A 19,550-nucleotide genomic window follows, 5' to 3' on the forward strand; every position below is an offset into this window, starting at 1 on the left:
ACTCGCAGGGTAGTGGTATAGGGTATCCCATGGTCGGCTCCGTCCGACTATAGACTTTTCTTACTTGTTTTTTTTTTTTTTTGTTAAATACAAACCCAAAAGCCAAATTGGTAGAGAATGGTTCGAAATTGATTTTAAATTAGATTAAAACTATTAATAAGCTATTACGGAAATCGTATATGTCATTTTGACAAATAAAATTAAATAATGCATTACTGAACTTCAATGCATTTGGTGCAGAAACTTTTTTCGCGATAGAGAAAAAATGACACCGTATTTCATAGTAGTTTTTCGTGCTCCACCTACGCGGCTATGCTGTGATATTTTTGATATTTGCAAAAATTGCAAAAAAAATTATAACCCTAATGTTTATTGGTAGCTATTCTAACAACCACTGAATGCTGATACAAAATTTGGAATATTTTGATATATATGTTTGTCAATATGTGAATAATTTTATCAGTTCAATATAAAAAAATCGATAAATATTTTAGTCAATATGTGAAATATTTTATCAGTTGTATATTTACTTTGTGATCAAATAATTTTATCGAATTTCGTCAATATGACAATTTTTTTATCGCCGGAAAATCGATAATTTTTTTTCTGCATATGTTAGGTTGTGGAGACGTATATTGCCCATTTCTCTATTCAACATGCTCTTCCAGAAAAGAAATCTCTGGTTGGATCTGGTCACCGAGTTATTTCCAGTTTCGGTCTCATATAACCGGGGATGGCAAACCTCTGCTAAAGTGGCATCGTTAAGCCCGTTATTCCCATTCGAGAATACCCTTTCGTCTTCTATAAATAGAATATCTTCTAAGGATTTTATATTGAAAGAAGACATCATATGGATAGAAGAACTTCTTCAGATCTTCTTTAGCTTGAAATTTACAGGTCGAGATGTGTTGTTCTGAAGGTTATTTAAATAACTCGGAAATTTTCTGAACATTTTTGTTTTTAATAGTTTGAATACTTCAAAACTATTTGGAGAACCTTAAGCAGGTTAATGTTGCAATACTTCGTTTCTTATAAACTCTTTATGCACCCTTCCGACAATAGTTCGAATGAAGAAACCTGTAAATAGTTTCTTATCATACCAGTTGGTGATAAAAAATCTCCCTCTCTCTCTCACAGCTTTATTAAGTCCCAAGCCAAGACGAAAACTATTGCAGCAATAAACCTCTTTCAAGCCTTCAATTCCTTCAAATTTCAGCTGCCAAAATAAGTGAATGGTCCAATGACTGACTGGCAGTTGTATAGTTTTTCTTCACCTTTTTTCTCCTACGCTTATTACCCTCAAATCTTAAATTATTTCATTTTTTATGAGGCCTTTGTTAGGTTCCTCGAAATTATGTTTGAAATAAAAAACTAAAAAAAACTAAATATAATAATCATAATGTGAGTAATAAAATATAATAAGTTTTTTGTTGTTGCTGTTATTGTTGTTGCAATTGCCCAAAAACTCCTTAGCCAAGTAGTTCGCTCGTTCGGATATAAAAGAAACTCAAGCAGAACAATGGATAAGATTGTAATAATAAAAAAACCTTATTGAGTTTTACGGTAATTTAATGGTTTTTCACCAAAAGTCGAATTCCGAAAATAAAACCAAAAAAAGAAGAAGACTTTTCAAGTACCTTCGCCGAAGTGGTGAGTGGTGCAGCGAACATCTTCAAGATATGCTTCCCAAAAAAAAAAAAAAAATTAACAAAGAAAACATTTATGATTATGGCCAAAATATAAGGATGTATTAATATGGAGTGAGTGGTTGGCTAGATGACTGGCTGGCTGGCTGGTTGGATGGTTGTTTTGCTGGTGGATAGATGGCTAGCTGATTGAGTTACAACTCTTCAAGCCGCAAGAAAAAGATTAAAAGAAACTGTTTTGTTGTTGCCATTATTTTTTGGCATTTTTAATGAGTTTTTTTAACTTCTCTGGAGGCAAGTACTTGGTGGCTTGGTTAGTGCTGCTACCATTGAACAAATAACTCTTATGGCGGCAATTATTATTATGAATTCGTTCGGCAGCAGCAGCAGCATCTTAAGTTCCGAAACTTCCTGGAGTTTTGTTTGTTAAGAAATAAAGTAAAAATTTTTAAGTTTTCTTTCTCTCATTTAAACTACAACTGAACATGGGCTGGCACAGTTTGTGGCCTCTACTCATGTTTAGTACCCATTTATGCCAAACAAGCAAAAATAATAGAAGAAGAAGAAGAAGCAGCAGAAAAAACAACAAGCAAAGCTTTTTTATTTGACTTCTGAGAAAAATAATGATGATGTCTAGCTGCGATTGTTTGGTTGGTTGGCCAGCCAGCCTGCAAAACAATCACCGATGCCATAATTAAACACTGAGAACAACTTCCAATACCGCTGACTTATTGTGTGTGTAAAGAAACAGCTTCCCCACTGTTCTGTAATCAATCAACAAATCTTATCGGGAGGAGCTAAGAAAATGTTCTTTGCCTTTTTTTCCTTTCTTTATGAGTTTTTGTTTGTTTTGTTTCTCTGAGTAAGTTCATGTCAGGACATGGCAGGATATCTTTTGTTTTTTTTTTTTCTTGTTTGCTCTCTCATTGCGTTTGCTTTGTTCTTCCTTTGTTTTAAGGCCATGGGAAAGTTGTTCGTTTGTAGTTTTCCTATTCTTTTTTTCTTTCTTGCGATAAAATGCCTTAGGAAAATTGACTTTTGTAACAAAAGACTTAAAAAGGAAGTGTAACAAAGGGGTAATATGTTTAAAGCTATTGGCTTGACTTTGTCAACATAGGGATGGATGTGTGTAAATTATTGCGAGATTTTCGCTGAAAATTAAGTTCGACATTAGATTTGAATTTGGATCAAATTCCACAGAAGACTTGTGAAAGAAACATTTGCGATCTGTATATAGAGGACCTGAGGGAGGTTTTCTGTTTTTAGAAAATCTATAGAAAGTCTTCTGCCTTTAGAAAACTTATAAAAAGTCTTCTACTTATAGTAGATCTGTATAAGATTGTCTGCTTATAGCATTTCGCCAGACTGTGATCTATAGAAAACTAGTAGACGATCCTCTTCCCATAGAAGAACTGTAAGAGGTCTCCTATGTTCAAAATACTTGCCAAAGGATTTTTGTCTCTAGATCTTCAGTGTATAGAGAAGAAGGTCTGTTCCATTTTGGTCGCTCCTGTTGTTTCCGTTTTAGAAACAAAGTGATTGTGGCGGTTACATATTTCACACAGAGAAAAAAATATGGTTGATCCAACAATATTCGAAGAGCAAAATATGTATTGCAAAAATAGTGTTATATTCCGCATGTAGCATTGTGAGACCAACAATCGTTTTTATTAATTACAACAATTGTTTTTGTCTTATCCAACAATAGTTTTTGTCTGCTGGACAATATTATTCTCTTTTCTTCGACAATTTTTGTTCTCTTCTCTCTGTATTCGATGCCGTGGTGAAAAAACAGTAACATGTTTTCTGGGCTGACAATAGTTTTTGTAAAAATTCTAGATTATGATAGTTTCTACCATAGGTATTGTCAATGATTTTTACAATATTGAGGAATTTTGAAAGTTGTTTTTGTTTTGTATGTTTGGAGCAAAAGATGGCATTTTTGGATTTGCAATTGCAATGCTTAAACAAAACAAATGAATAGTTGGAACAAAAATAGATATTGTTGTTCCAACAAAAACGAAAAACATTTTTTCTTTGAGTGTTGGAGGTAGGGCATTTTGTCACCCCGCTGGGTTTTTCGCTACTCACTCTTCTACTTCATAGTTTGTGTTGTTGGTATTCGTTGTAATAGGGTCCACTGCCTGAAACCATTGTCTCAGTAATGTCCGTTGCCAAGTTGCGTTCTGGGGTCTCGTGGTTGCCTATATAAGCAGGTAGGGGTTTTTCATGGTTTTAATAGGACGGAGGCATCTCTATAATAATAGGAGACCCCTTTGAGAGCTCTTCTAAAGATATATAAAGCTATTAGCCTATAAAGGCTGCCAGTTTGTAGAATACCCTTCCGAAAAAAACCAAATTTACTATGGCATGGGTATTTGCGAAAGTGGACGGGACTTGATGTCGAGAGGTTTTATGTGATTATCGCCATGACGGTTCTAACCATAATGGAATCAGCGATATCATGCAAGGCCCCCTTGAAATTTCTTATAAAGCTCCTAGGGAGTGGAAACCCTCCACAGAGCTTCCTGATCTATCACATAGGCATCAATTCGAGGATCCACTGTGTTGGCTTTACAGCCCTCTTGGTAAGTGGGATGAGGTCTATCTTTCGTAAAAAAATATCTCTTGTTAGACTTTGTAGTCGTAGCGTCGAATACGAAGATCCACCCAAATCCGTACAGGTGGTCCAGTCGCACATAATACTTGCAAAACAGCTTATGTCTCTAGGTCTTCAGCATATAGAGAAGGTCTTTTGCGTATTGCGAAGTTATTGTTTGAAGACCTATACAATTTGTTCTATCTGTAAGAGATCTATCAAAGGACTTCTGTCTAAAGAAACACTTATGGAAAGTCTATAGAAGACCCCTAAAAGGTCCTCTGTACATAGGATCGCTGTAGAAATTTTCTGTCTCTAACAGATCCCTAGAAAGAAGATTTTGTATTGAAAATCAGTAGAAGGACTTCTTTCTAAAAAAACCCCGTATAAGATTTGCTAACTATGACAAATCCTATAGCCCTTTGCTTATTAAAGAACTGAACATGATCTTATATCTTGAATAGAAGATCTGAAAAAGGTCTTATCTTCATAGAAGAACTGTAGAAGTTCTTCTCTTTATAAAAGGCCTGTAGAAAAACTTCTTTTCATAGAAGCCCTTTAGAAGGTTTTCCGTTCATAGAATGTCTTCTCTTTATAGATGACCTTTAAAAGGTCTTCCTGTGATAATTGACCTGTAGAGGGTGGTCTCTTTTCGTACTACATAGAAGTTCTTCTGCTTACTGAAGATCTATAGAAGACCTGAAGAAGGTCTTCTGCCCAAAGAAACCCTAAAGAAAGTATCCGGCTTATAGAAGATCTGAGGAGGAAGGAAGATCTGCTTATATAAAAGCTGAAGAAGGTCTTCTGCTTATAGAGGCTTATAGGTCTGCAGGCATATGGAAGGCCTGAGGAAGGTCTTTTCCTTATAGAAGACGGAAGGAAAATTTTCTGCTTAAAGGCAGACTGAAGAAAGTCTTTTGCTTTTAAAGGACCTAAATAGGCTTTTCTGCTTATAGAAGACCTAAAGAACGTTTTCTGTTTATAGAAGACTTAAAGAAAATCTTCTGCTTATAGAGGACCTTATGAAGGGTTTCTGTTTGTAGAAGACATGAAAAATGTCTTTTGCAAAAATAAGGTCTAAAGAAAGTCACCAGCTTATAAGAAACCTGAAAAAGATTTTCTGATTATAAAAGACCTGAAGAAGGTTTGACGCTTATAGAAGACCTGAAGATGGTCTTCTGCTCATAAAAGTGAAAAAGGTCTTCTGCTTATAGAAGACCTGATAATGATCTTCTGTCTAAAGAAGACCTACAGAAAGTCTATGGCTTATAGAGCACCTCAGGAAGTTATTTTGCTTATGGAAGACCTGTAGTGGGATTCTTTATCTTTTTTGCCGTTACTGACAAAAATCGGTAAAATTAAAACGCAAAATTATGAATGAAAAGTTTAAATAAAAGTTGACATCGGTATCGGTAGGAGTTACCGTTTACTTTATTTTGTCGGTAACGTACCGAAAATTTTCGTTAATTATGGAAATTATAAGCAAATAAAAATTTCCTGTTATCCATAATAGTCGGTAATTATCTCGTTATTTACACGCAGAGAAAAAATATTTTTCGCTTTTGTTGGTACAAAAATATCTATTTTTGTTCCAAAAACTTATTTGTTTTGTTCAAGCATTGTAATCCAAAAATACCATATTTTGCTCTAAAAATAGAAAACAAAAACAACTTGCAAATTTCCGCAATATTGTAAAAATCATTAACAATACCGATGGTAGGAACTATCATAATCTAGAATTTTTACAAAAACTATTGTCAGTCCAGAAACCCTGTTACAGAAATTTTTGGTTTGAGTATATATACTTCTCATATACACTTTCCACATCATTTTGATATAAATATCCCGTATAATATTACGAGCACAAAAATACGAAGATAAAGTCATCCAGTCATACAAACAAAACTCACCAAAATTGTTTTATCATCACGGCATCGAATACCGAGAGAAGAGAAAAAATTGTCGAAAAAAAGAGAAAAATATTGTCCAGTTGACAAAAACTATTTTAGGATTTAACAAAAACTATTTTTGGATTTAACAACAACTATTTTTGGATTTAACAAAAACAATAGTTGAAATTGACAAAAGCAATTGTTGGATTCACAATACTACATACGGAATCCAACAATATCTTTACAATACATATTTTGCTCTTCGAATATTGTTGGATCAATCACATATTTTCTCTGCGTTTAGTTACAGAATCGCACTACTGAAGAAGGTTTTCTGTTCTTAGAAGACCTGAAAGAGGTGTTCTAATTGTAGAAAGTCTACGGCTTACAGAAGACCTGAGGAAGGCTCAATAGGGTATTCTGCTTATAAAAGAAGGAAGGTGTGCTGCTTATGGAAGACCTGAAGAAGATCTTCTGTTTATAGAAGACCGCAAGAAGGTCTTTTGCTTATAAAATTTCTGAAGTAGGTCTTCTACCTAAGGTAGACCTGTACAAGGTCTTCTGCTTTTAAAAGAACTGTAGAAGGTCTTCTGCTAAAGAAGACCTTCAGAAGGTCTTTTGTCTAAAGAAATCCTGCAGAAGGTCTTCTGCTAAAGAAGACCTGTAGAAGGTCTTTTGTCTAAAGAAAACCTGTAGAAGGTCTTCTGTCTAACGAAGACCTGTAGAAGGTATTCTGCTGATAGAAGAGTTGGAGAAAATCTACGTCCTATGTAATTTTTGTCTGTGCAAGATCTTTTGAAGGGTATCTGCCTAAAGAAATTCTGCAGAAGATCTTCCGCCTAAAGTAGTCCTTAAGAAGGTATTTTGCTTATAGAATACCTGAAACTTGTCTTCTAGAAGAACTGTGGAAAGTATGTTACCTGTAGAAAATCAGTAGAAGGAATTCGGACAAAAGAAGACCTGTAACAAGACTTCCAGAAGGCCCAAGGAAGTTCTTCTGCCTGTTTATCAGCTTATAAAATATCTGGAAAATGTCTTCTCCAAAATAGAATATCTTCTGATCAATGAAAGAAAACCTGTAAAATATCTTCTGCTTGTAGAAGACCTGTGGAAGGTCTTATGCCTGAAGAAACCCTGTAGAAGGTATTCTGACAAAAGAAGACTTGTAGGTGTATTCTGCTTATATATGTGCTGTGTAAGGTCTTCAGGCTAAAGATGACCTCTGGAATCTCTTTGGCTAATTAAAGGCATTAAAATACATTCTCCTTATAAACTACCTATAGAAAGTCCTGCAAAGTTTGAAGTCTTCTGCCTATTGAAGACCTGCATACATGGGACCTGTAGAAGTTATTATGGCTATAGAAAACCTCCAAAACGTCTTCTGACTATATAAGAACTGTAAAAGGCCTAACAAAACAGATCAATGGAAGATTTCATTTGTATAGAAGCCATTTCTGGTCTTTAATAGTAATGTAGAAGCTCTTCTCTCTAAAAAATCCTGAAAGGTCTATAGGATATGTGAACGGTCTTCTGTTCTTGGAGAACTTGAAGAGCAGTAGCATCTTTTATTTAACAGATCTTAACTACAGACATAATCAGCTGACACAATTGATATAATTTATGTATGCGGCATAGTTTTAGGCGGTAAAATCTATAAACTTTCCAAAATTGATTTACTTTTCTAGGAACCGTTTTCATTTCTGGGTTGGTTTAGCGAAAATAATAAATCGACACTGTATGGTATCATGGTCTCCGAGTGAAGTAGCTGTCAACCACCACAGCTAGGCGTCCTTTACCATAAACTAACCTATCCTATAGATAAAGGAATTTCCCTAAAAATGTATGGCGTTCATCGGTTCTACCTTAAACTGAAACAACATGTCAGAGACACTGTTGATGGTAGAAGTAAGGACGCCACTAGGCGGTTTGTATACATATTCCGGAGTTTCGAACCAATAATCCCATTAGATACAACGGCGATGTCCATGTTTAGCATTGAAAACTGTTTCGCATATTATTAAACCTTAGGCCTATAGTATATTGCTGGTCCAAATTAAAATTTTAAGAGTTAATGTCTCCATAATATTTTCTAGAAAAAACACTCGCCTGATCTTTTTTGAATTATTGGCGGGCTAATGTGTCGATTTATTTGAAAAATCATAACATTTAAACATTTGATTTTTTTTTCGTTTCCTAAAAGTATGCACCACACATCGCAATATTTTGTTTAAACTTCCCAAATCAGCTGATATAATCCAAATGTGGCAAATATTGATTTTTCTCGCGGTATTTGAGCCATAAAAAATAATGCCAAATCAAATCCCTAAACGAAAAATCTCTTAAATTTTTTCTTCACCTTTTTAGAAACCCTTTTTAGGAAAAATACGCATATTACAAATATTCGTAATATTTGTTTAAACGTTCGCATCAGCTCATATAGTCCAAATGTGGCAAAAAAATTGTGCCGAATCAAATCCCCAAACTATAAGTCCCTTCATTTAATTTCTTTAACCACCCTTTATAGGAAAAATGGCGCATTTTACAAATATTTTGATTCATTCATACTTTTTGCCCGGATTAAGCTTAAAATCCTGCAATGATCCCCAAGCCCTTTTACTTACATATATCGTCATTTTATATTCTACAATAGTTTTTGTTGTTAAATTTATTTCAATACGGATGCTATTACTGCTACTGGTTGTTGGGGCTATGCCTTGCCTGCCTCAACTAAGGGTGCCGGCTGATGATATTGGAATGTCGCATGCGCTGCACCAACGACAGCAAGCAATGATGCATTTTGGCATGGCATAACGTTTCGTTACATCCCAAATCATTTCTCAAGAGTGTGAAATTCCCCTTGATTTGAATACTAAATGCAAAACTGTATATTCGAAACACACACACATACACCCAAGTGAAATATTTAAATAAATTTCTTTCCCTCACAAATGCCATACATCACTTGAAATGATAAATTTTTATGGAATTACTTCTTTAGTTTTTGTGCTAAAAATTGGGGAGTGCATACAAAACACACACATAGACACACTCACACATATGATGGTTTAGATATCCGTGTCGCATCCATGTCAAGTTTCAAGCAGAAAAATAATCGTGGAGGAAGACAAATCACGCTATGGCGAATCAAAACGAAAATAAAATACAACAATAGGAAATTTTCCTAAAGCCAGAAGAGTAAGAAGAAGGTAGGGAGCGTGGAGATTAAAAGTCAGCCATTCACAAAACACCAGCCAGCCAGCATCACATTCAAATGCATTTTTTTGCTTTGCAATTATTTCCATGGTAAATTTTGCAGCAACAATAAAGCAACAAAAAAAAACTATAGAATAAAGGGGAGAGAACGCCAATCAAAATTTAAGATTTGGGAATATTTAAATTCAAGTGATAAAGTTTATATAAATTTTAAAAGAATTAAAAATTAAATAAAAATATTTTAGAAAGAAATTTGAGACCCAAACAGCTGAACAACGAAAACCAGCAAAGGTGTAATGCATACTTTTAGGAGTTGTGGTAAAGTATGCGAATATATCCTCTTAGATATAAGAAGAATAAAATCTAAAATGTTGCTGCATTTATAAATTTCTTCAGATAACCATTTTTAGGCCCAATCAGCTGATACAAGGAAAGTAATAAAGATGTGATGCATACTTTTAGGGATTGTGACAAAATATTGAAATATAACTACTTAGATTTAATTTTTAAATCCATTTTCTGTGCTGCTACATGTTTGTATTGAAATTGAGCCATTAAAAATCTACTTTGGAACCGTATTCATCAGTTAGTTCCTCGCATTGTGATTAATCCCTATTCTTTCATTTTCCTAATCCAAGCGTTTAAAAGTATTTCCCTCATTCATGCCAAAAAGTCATTAGACATTCCTAACTTTCACATTTGTAACGGAATACATTGCACAAATTTCTTTATTTTCTGTGTGTGTGTTTTCCTGACATATGACGTATTGTAATTGCATAGTATCTCGGCATGCATATCGTGTACGGAACATATGTATATAGCGTATATATATATTTTGTATTATCAATGATACAGCTATTATGTGTTAAGCCATTCATTCATTTGTCCGTTCTCTAACTCATTTGTTTGAATGGTTCGTTACATCGTTCGTTTGCATAGAGAAAAAACATGGATGGCATGGCATTCAATTTCAATGAAATTTGCTCGAGTGGCAGCGAAATTATTTAAATACACCTAAGGAAATATGTTCGTACAGTTCTTTACGAGCTCTTCTACAGATAGAAGACCTCCTAAGGAGCTCTCTATAGATAGAAGACCTCCTAAGGAGCTCTCTATAGATAGAAGACCTCCTGACGAGCTCTTCTATAGATAGAAGACCTCCTGACGAGCTCTTCTATAGATAGAAGACCTCCTGACGAGCTCTTCTATAGATAGAAGACCTCCTGACGAGCTCTTCTATAGATAGAAGACCTCCTGACGAGCTCTTCTATAGAAAGAAGACCTCCTGACGAGCTCTTCTATAGATAGAAGACCTCCTGACGAGCTCTTCTATAGATAGAAGACCTCCTGACGAGCTCTTCTATAGATAGAAGACCTCCTGACGAGCTCTTCTATAGATAGAAGACCTCCTGACGAGCTCTTCTATAGATAGAAGACCTCCTGACGAGCTCTTCTATAGATAGAAGACCTCCTGACGAGCTCTTCTATAGATAGAAGACCTCCTGACGAGCTCTTCTATAGATAGAAGACCTCCTGACGAGCTCTTCTATAGATAGAAGACCTCCTGACGAGCTCTTCTATAGATAGAAGACCTCCTGACGAGATCTTCTATAGATAGAAGACCTCCTGACGAGCTCTTCTATAGATAGAAGACTTCCTGACGAGCTCTTCTATAGATAGAAGACCTCCTGACGAGCTCTTCTATAGATAGAAGACCTCCTGACGAGCTCTTCTATAGATAGAAGACCTCCTGACGAGCTCTTCTATAGATAGAAGACCTCCTGACGAGCTCTTCTATAGATAGAAGACCTCCTGACGAGCTCTTCTATAGATAGAAGACCTCCTGACGAGCTCTTCTATAGATAGAAGACCTCCTGACGAGCTCTTCTATAGATAGAAGACCTCCTGACGAGCTCTTCTATAGATAGAAGACCTCCTGACGAGCTCTTCTATAGATAGAAGACCTCCTGACGAGCTCTTCTATAGATAGAAGACCTCCTGACGAGCTCTTCTATAGATAGAAGACCTCCTGACGAGCTCTTCTATAGATAGAAGACCTCCTGACGAGCTCTTCTATAGATAGAAGACCTCCTGACGAGCTCTTCTATGGATAGAAGACCTCCTGACGAGCTCTTCTATAGATAGAAGACCTATTGACGAGCTCTTCTATAGATAGAAGACCTCCTGACGAGCTCTTCTATAGATAGAAGACCTCCTGACGAGCTCTTCTATAGATAGAAGACCTCCTGACGAGCTCTTCTATAGATAGAAGACCTCCTACCGAGCTCTTCTATAGATAGAAGACCTCCTGACGAGCTCTTCTATAGATAGAAGACCTCCTGACGAGCTCTTCTATAGATAGAAGACCTCCTGACGAGCTCTTCTATAGATAGAAGACCTCCTGACGAGCTCTTCCATACATAGAAGACCTCCTGACGAGCTCTTCCATACATAGAAAACCTCCTGACGAGCTCTTCTATACATAGAAGACCTCCTGACGAGCTCTTCTATACATAGAAGACCTCCTGACGAGCTCTTCTATAGATAGAAGACTTCCTGACGAGCTCTTCTATAGATAGAAGACCTCCTGACGAGCTCTTCTTTAGATAGAAGACCTCCTGACGAGCTCTTCTATAGATAGAAGACCTCCTGACGAGCTCTTCTATAGATAGAAGACCTCCTGACGAGCTCTTCTATAGATAGAAGACCTCCTGACGAGCTCTTCTATAGATAGAAGACCTCCTGACGAGCTCTTCTATAGATAGAAGACCTCCTGACGAGCTCTTCTATAGATAGAAGACCTCCTGACGAGCTCTTCTATAGATAGAAGACCTCCTGACGAGCTCTTCTATAGATAGAAGACCTCCTGACGAGCTCTTCTATAGATAGAAGACCTCCTGACGAGCTCTTCTATAGATAGAAGACCTCCTGACGAGCTCTTCTATAGATAGAAGACCTCCTGACGAGCTCTTCTATAGATAGAAGACCTCCTGACGAGCTCTTCTATAGATAGAAGACCTCCTGACGAGCTCTTCTATAGATAGAAGACCTCCTGACGAGCTCTTCTATAGATAGAAGACCTCCTGACGAGCTCTTCTATAGATAGAAGACCTCCTGACGAGCTCTTCTATAGATAGAAGACCTCCTGACGAGCTCTTCTATAGATAGAAGACCTCCTGACGAGCTCTTCTATAGATAGAAGACCTCCTGACGAGCTCTTCTATAGATAGAAGACCTCCTGACGAGCTCTTCTATAGATAGAAGACCTCCTGACGAGCTCTTCTATAGATAGAAGACCTCCTGACGAGCTCTTCTATAGATAGAAGACCTCCTGACGAGCTCTTCTATAGATAGAAGACCTCCTGACGAGCTCTTCTATAGATAGAAGACCTCCTGACGAGCTCTTCTATGGATAGAAGACCTCCTGACGAGCTCTTCTATGGATAGAAGACCTCCTGACGAGCTCTTCTATAGATAGAAGACCTCTTGACGAGCTCTTCTATACATAGAAGACCTCCTGACGAGCTCTTCTATACATAGAAGACCTCCTGACGAGCTCTTCTATACATAGAAGACCTCCTGACGAGCTCTTCTATACATAGAAGACCTCCTGACGAGCTCTTCTATACATAGAAGACCTCCTGACGAGCTCTTCTATAGATAGAAGACTTCCTGACGAGCTCTTCTATAGATAGAAGACCTCCTGACGAGCTCTTCTTTAGATAGAAGACCTCCTGACGAGCTCTTCTATAGATAGAAGACCTCCTGACGAGCTCTTCTATAGATAGAAGACCTCCTGACGAGCTCTTCTATAGATAGAAGACCTCCTGACGAGCTCTTCTATAGATAGAAGACCTCCTGACGAGCTCTTCTATAGATAGAAGACCTCCTGACGAGCTCTTCTATAGATAGAAGACCTCCTGACGAGCTCTTCTATAGGTAGAAGACCTCCTGACGAGCTCTTCTATAGATAGAAGACCTCCTGACGAGCTCTTCTATAGGTAGAAGACCTCCTGACGAGCTCTTCTATAGGTAGAAGACCTCCTGACGAGCTCTTCTATAGGTAGAAGACCTCCTGACGAGCTCTTCTATAGATAGAAGACCTCCTGACGAGCTCTTCTATAGATAGAAGACCTCCTGACGAGCTCTTCTATAGATAGAAGACCTCCTGACGAGCTCTTCTATAGATAGAAGACCTCCTGACGAGCTCTTCTATAGATAGAAGACCTCCTGACGAGCTCTTCTATAGATAGAAGACCTCCTGACGAGCTCTTCTATAGATAGAAGACCTCCTGACGAGCTCTTCTATAGATAGAAGACCTCCTGACGCGCTCTTCTATAGATAGAAGACCACTTGACGAGCTCTTCTATAGATAGAAGACCACTTGACGAGCTCTTCTATAAATAGAAGACCTCCTGACGAGCTCTTCTATAGATAGAAGACATCCTGACGAGCTCTTCTATAGATAGAAGACCTCCTGACGAGCTCTTCTATAGATAGAAGACCTCCTGACGAGCTCTTCTATAGATAGAAGACCTCCTGACGAGCTCTTCTATAGATAGAAGACCTCCTGACGAGCTCTTCTATAGATAGAAGACCTCCTGACGAGCTCTTCTATAGATAGAAGACCTCCTGACGAGCTCTTCTATAGATAGAAGACCTCCTGACGAGCTCTTCTATAGATAGAAGACCTCCTGACGAGCTCTTCTATAGATAGAAGACCTCCTGACGAGCTCTTCTATAGATAGAAGACCTCCTGACGAGCTCTTCTATAGATAGAAGACCTCCTGACGAGCTCTTCTATAGATAGAAGACCTCCTGACGAGCTCTTCTATAGATAGAAGACCTCCTGACGAGCTCTTCTATAGATAGAAGACCTCCTGACGAGCTCTTCTATAGATAGAAGACCTCCTGACGAGCTCTTCTATAGATAGAAGACCTCCTGACGAGCTCTTCTATAGATAGAAGACCTCCTGACGAGCTCTTCTATAGATAGAAGACCTCCTGACGAGCTCTTCTATAGATAGAAGACCTCCTGACGAGCTCTTCTATAGATAGAAGACCTCCTGACGAGCTCTTCTATAGATAGAAGACCTCCTGACGAGCTCTTCTATAGATAGAAGACCTCCTGACGAGCTCTTCTATAGATAGAAGACCTCCTGACGAGCTCTTCTATAGATAGAAGACCTCCTGACGAGCTCTTCTATAGATAGAAGACCTCCTGACGAGCTCTTCTATAGATAGAAGACCTCCTGACGAGCTCTTCTATAGATAGAAGACCTCCTGACGAGCTCTTCTATAGATAGAAGACCTCCTGACGAGCTCTTCTATAGATAGAAGACCTCCTGACGAGCTCTTCTATAGATAGAAGACCTCCTGACGAGCTCTTCTATAGATAGAAGACCTCCTGACGAGCTCTTCTATAGATAGAAGACCTCCTGACGAGCTCTTCTATAGATAGAAGACCTCCTGACGAGCTCTTCTATAGCTAGAAAACCTCTTGGCGTGCTCTTCTATAGATAAAGACCTCTTGGAGTGCTCTTCTATCGATAAAAGGCCTATTGACGAGCCCTCCTCCTCCTGATGAGCTTTTTTATACATAGAAGACCTCCTGACGAGCTCTTCTATAGATGGAAGACCTCTTGACGAGCTCTTCTAAGGATAGAAGACCACCTGACGAGCTCTTCTAAGGATAGAAGACCACCTGACGAGCTCTTCTATACATAGAAGACCTCCTGACGAGCTCTTCTATAGATAGAAGACCTCCTGACGAACTCTTCTATACAGGGAAGACCTCTTGACGAGCTCTTCTATACATAGAAGACCTCTTGACGAGCTCTTCTATACATAGAAGACCTCTTGACGAGCTCTTCTATACAGGGAAGACCTCTTGACGAGCTCTTCTATACATAGAAGACCTCCTGACGACCTCTTCTATAGATAGAAGACTTCCTGACGAGCTCTTTTATAGATAGAGTACTTCCTGACGAGCTCTTTTATAGATAGAAGACTTCCTGACGAGCTCTTTTATAGATAAAAGACTTCCTGACGAGCTCTTCTGTAGAAAGAAGACATCCTGATGAGCTCTTCTATATATAGAAGACATCCTGATGAGCTCTTCTATATATAGAAGACATCCTGACGAGCTCTTCTATGCATAGAAGACCTCTTGACGAAGATAGAAGATAGATGGAAGACCTCCTGACGACCTCTTCTACAGATAGAAGACCTCCTGATGAGCTCTTCTGTAGATAGAAGACATCCTGAAGAGCTCTTCTATAGATAGAAGACCTCCTGACGAGCTCTTCTGTAGATGGAAGACATCCTGACGAACTCTTCTGTATATAGAAGACCTCCTGACGAGCTCTTCTGTGCATAGAAGACCTCTTAAGGAGCTCTGCTATCGCTAAAAGACCTATCATGAAGTTATTCTATATATTCCTGAAGTAGTCTGGTCCAATCTGCCCTCTCTTTTCTTCTCGAGTGTAAACCTCATCAATCGTAAACCAGAGATTTTTATATTCTTGCAGATAATTCCCGTGCGAATACTTAAAAAATATAAATTATATCTATTCATTTCTGAATGTTTTTGTGGTTGTGTCCGCTGCTTCTTTAGCGTCGTATTAAATCTCAGTCTTATGTTTTTTATGATAAAATAAATTCATAAAATTATTATATGAAGCGATGTGGTGTGGTGTCGTCGTCCAGGGTGGAGTGGAACATAAAAATACGACAAGAACCTGATGAAACCAAAACCAAAAAAGAAAAAAACTAACAACGCCGAAACACTTGTATCTCTCATAAATGGGGAGCCATACAAGACGAAGAGCTATCATAAATAAGGCGAGACATGGCGAGATAGCAGAGTAACTAATTCCATATAAGGAAGGCCAGTCAGTCACTCAGTCGCTGAGTTAAGAACTTAACGCACGGAAGGAAGGAAAGTGTTTTTGGAATTGCTGGTTACAGTAGATGAAGATAGACTGACGTACGGAGGAATAAAATCACGAACAAACAAACGGATGGATAGCAGCATGGATCAACCAGACAAATGGATAGCTTACTAACTGGATGTGTGACTTGACTTGCTGGCTGGATGGCTGCCTGGCTGTTTGTGTTTCTCATAGTGAAAATTATCACACACTACTACCGTTCGTTTGAGTGAGAGACGCAACATAAGTTGGACATAATTCTTGGATGTCCCAACTTTATAAACGTTCCCCTCTTTAGGAGTGTTGGGCCGCGTGTTGACGACTAATGTCAGAGACAATCTTCCGTTTGCTTTGTTTCCCTAGCTGGCTATCAGCAACACCGTTTGTTGATGAAACGATAGGAAGTTGAAGCATACACCACTTCAGACAAGAAGAGGAAGAGTAGCCTGGGCCTTTAATAATTCCCACCACATTGCACGTTCTCACCTTTTTTGTGTTGTTTTGTCGTTAGTTTTTTTCTGCTTTGTATGTTCTCGAGGGATGTCCAACCTCACAGCCCCATCCAACCATAAGTGACAAACAAACCCAAAATAACATCACTCCGTTACACACACTCCCAAAGTGGAAATGGAAGCAGAAGTGCTAAAAATGAATTATGATTATTGCCATGCAAAAGAGCAGGCGAAATGTCAAAGTGACATCTCTTAATATATGACTATGTTTTCCAAGCAGCCAAGCAGGCAAGGCAATGCCGGCATGGCACTCGAAATCTGATATGTTTGCTTGTCTTTGGTTTTCTGGCTGTTCTTGTGATGCCTCCTCGTTCAAGCATCTCTGACCATATCGGCATGCTAAGCGGTGGCGTTGACGACCGTGGCAGTGTTGCACGAACATGCAGCAGATAGTGAATTTGAACAACCGTTGCTTCTTTTTTGGTTTTGGTTATCGTCATGATGATAGCTACAGAAGAATTCCCACACAAGGCCGACCGCGTGAGTGAGTGTGCGGATAGATGTTGATCGACTTGCAACACTGTTGTAGACGATGATTACATGGAATCGTGTAAGACAGTGACTTGGCGCAGCAACAGAAGAGGCATTGGATAAGTCATAAATATCAATTTAACAAATATTTAGATTACATTTTATCCACACAATGTGGATAAAATTTAAATGTAAACTACATAATGCGGATAAAGTTCATAAGCTGGCGAATTGACGGTGGACAATGTTTTAAAGTTATCCACATAATGTGGATAACGTTTTAAAATTATCCAGATTACGTGGATAATGTCTAAAAGTTATCCACATGATGCGGATAATTTTAAAAATTATCCAAATGACGAGGACAATTTTTTAAAGTTATCCACATGATGTGGATAATATTCAAATATAATCCAAATGACGTGGATAATGTTTTTAAGTTATCCACATGATGTGGAAATGTTTAAAAATTATCCAAATGATGTGGATAATGCTTTTAAGTTACCCACATGATGTGGATAATGTTTTTAAGTTATCCATATGATTTGGATAATATTAAAAAATGTTTTTAGATTATCCACATAATGTGGATAATGTAACTTAAAAACATCCACATGATGTGGATAATATTTAAAAATTATCCAAACGACGTGGATAATGTTTTTGAGTTATCCACATGATGTGGATAATGTTTTAAAGTTATTCACATGATGTGGATAATGTTTTAGGTTGTCCATATGATGTGGATAATGTTTTTAGATTATCCACATAATGTGGATAATGTTTTTAAGTTATCCACATGATTTTAAGTTATCCACATGATGTGGATAATGTTTTTAAGTTATCCACATGATGTGGATAATATTTGAAAATTATCCAAACGACGTGGATAATGTTTTTGAGTTATACACATGATGTGGATAATGTTTTAAAATTATCCACATGATGTGGATAATGTTTAAACATCATGCAAATGAAGTGGATAATGTTTTAAAGATGTCCACATGATTTGGATAATGTTTTTAAGTTATCCACATGATGTGGATAATATTTAAAAATTATCCAAATGACGTGGATAATGTTTTTGAGTTATCCACATGATGTGGATAATGTTTTTAAGTTATCCACATGATTTTAAGTTATCCACATGATGTGGATAATGTTTTTAAGTTATCCACATGATGTGGATAATATTTGAAAATTATCCAAACGACGTGGATAATGTTTTTGAGTTATACACATGATGTGGATAAGGTTTTAAAATTATCCACATGATGTGGATAATGTTTAAACATCATGCAAATGAAGTGGATAATGTTTTAAAGATGTCCACATGATTTAGATAATGTTTTTAAGTTATCCACATGATGTGGATAATATTTAAAAATTATCCAAATGACGTGGATAATGTTTTTGAGTTATCCACATGATGTGGATAATGTTTAAACATCATGCAAATGAAGTGGATAATGTTTAAATGATGTCCACGTGATGTGGATAATGTTTTAAAGTTATCCACATGATGTGGATAATATTTAAAAATTGAATAATTAAGTAAGTTATCCACATCATGTGGATAATATTTAAAATTATCCAAATAACGTGGATAATGTTTTTAAGTTATCCACATGATGTGGATAATGTTTTTAAGTTATCCACGTGATGTGGATAATGTTTTTAAGTTATCCACATGATTTGGATAATATTAAAAAATTATCCTAATGACGTGGATAATGTTTTTGAGTTATCCACATGATGTGGATAATGTTTTAAAGTTATTCACATGATGTGGATAATGTTTTAGGTTGTCCATATGATGTGGATAATGTTTTTAGATTATCCACATAATGTGGATAATGTTTTTAAGTTATCCACATGATGTGGATAATGTTTTTAAGTTATCCACATGATGTGGATAATATTTAAAAATTATCCAAACGACGTGGATAATGTTTTTGAGTTATCCACATGATGTGGATAATGTTTAAAAATTAAGTAATTAAGTAAGTTATCCACATTATGTGGATAATATTTAAAATTATCCAAATAACGTGGATAATGTTTTTAAGTTATCCACATGATGTGGATAATGTTCTTAAGTTTCCACATGATGTGGATAGTGTTTTTATGTTATCCACGTGATGTGGATAGTGTTTTTAAGTTATCCACATGATGTGGATAATGTTTTAAAGTTATCCACATAATGTGGATAATTTTTAAAAATTATCCAAATGACGTGGATAATATTTTAAAACTAACCACATGATGTGGATAATGTTTAAAA

General features: G+C 37.1%; 1 protein-coding gene across 8 annotated transcripts in view; it reads left to right on the forward strand.

Moving 5' to 3' along the window:
• Positions 1-19,550, forward strand: part of ap (apterous) — a 117,751-nt gene that overhangs the window by 69,805 nt on the left and 28,396 nt on the right. The gene's annotated exons all lie outside the window — the stretch shown is intronic.

Source organism: Musca autumnalis, unplaced genomic scaffold (assembly GCF_047663935.1).
Source record: "Musca autumnalis isolate F117 unplaced genomic scaffold, ASM4766393v1 scaffold_5, whole genome shotgun sequence".
In the NCBI taxonomy this organism is placed as follows: domain Eukaryota; kingdom Metazoa; phylum Arthropoda; class Insecta; order Diptera; family Muscidae; genus Musca; species Musca autumnalis.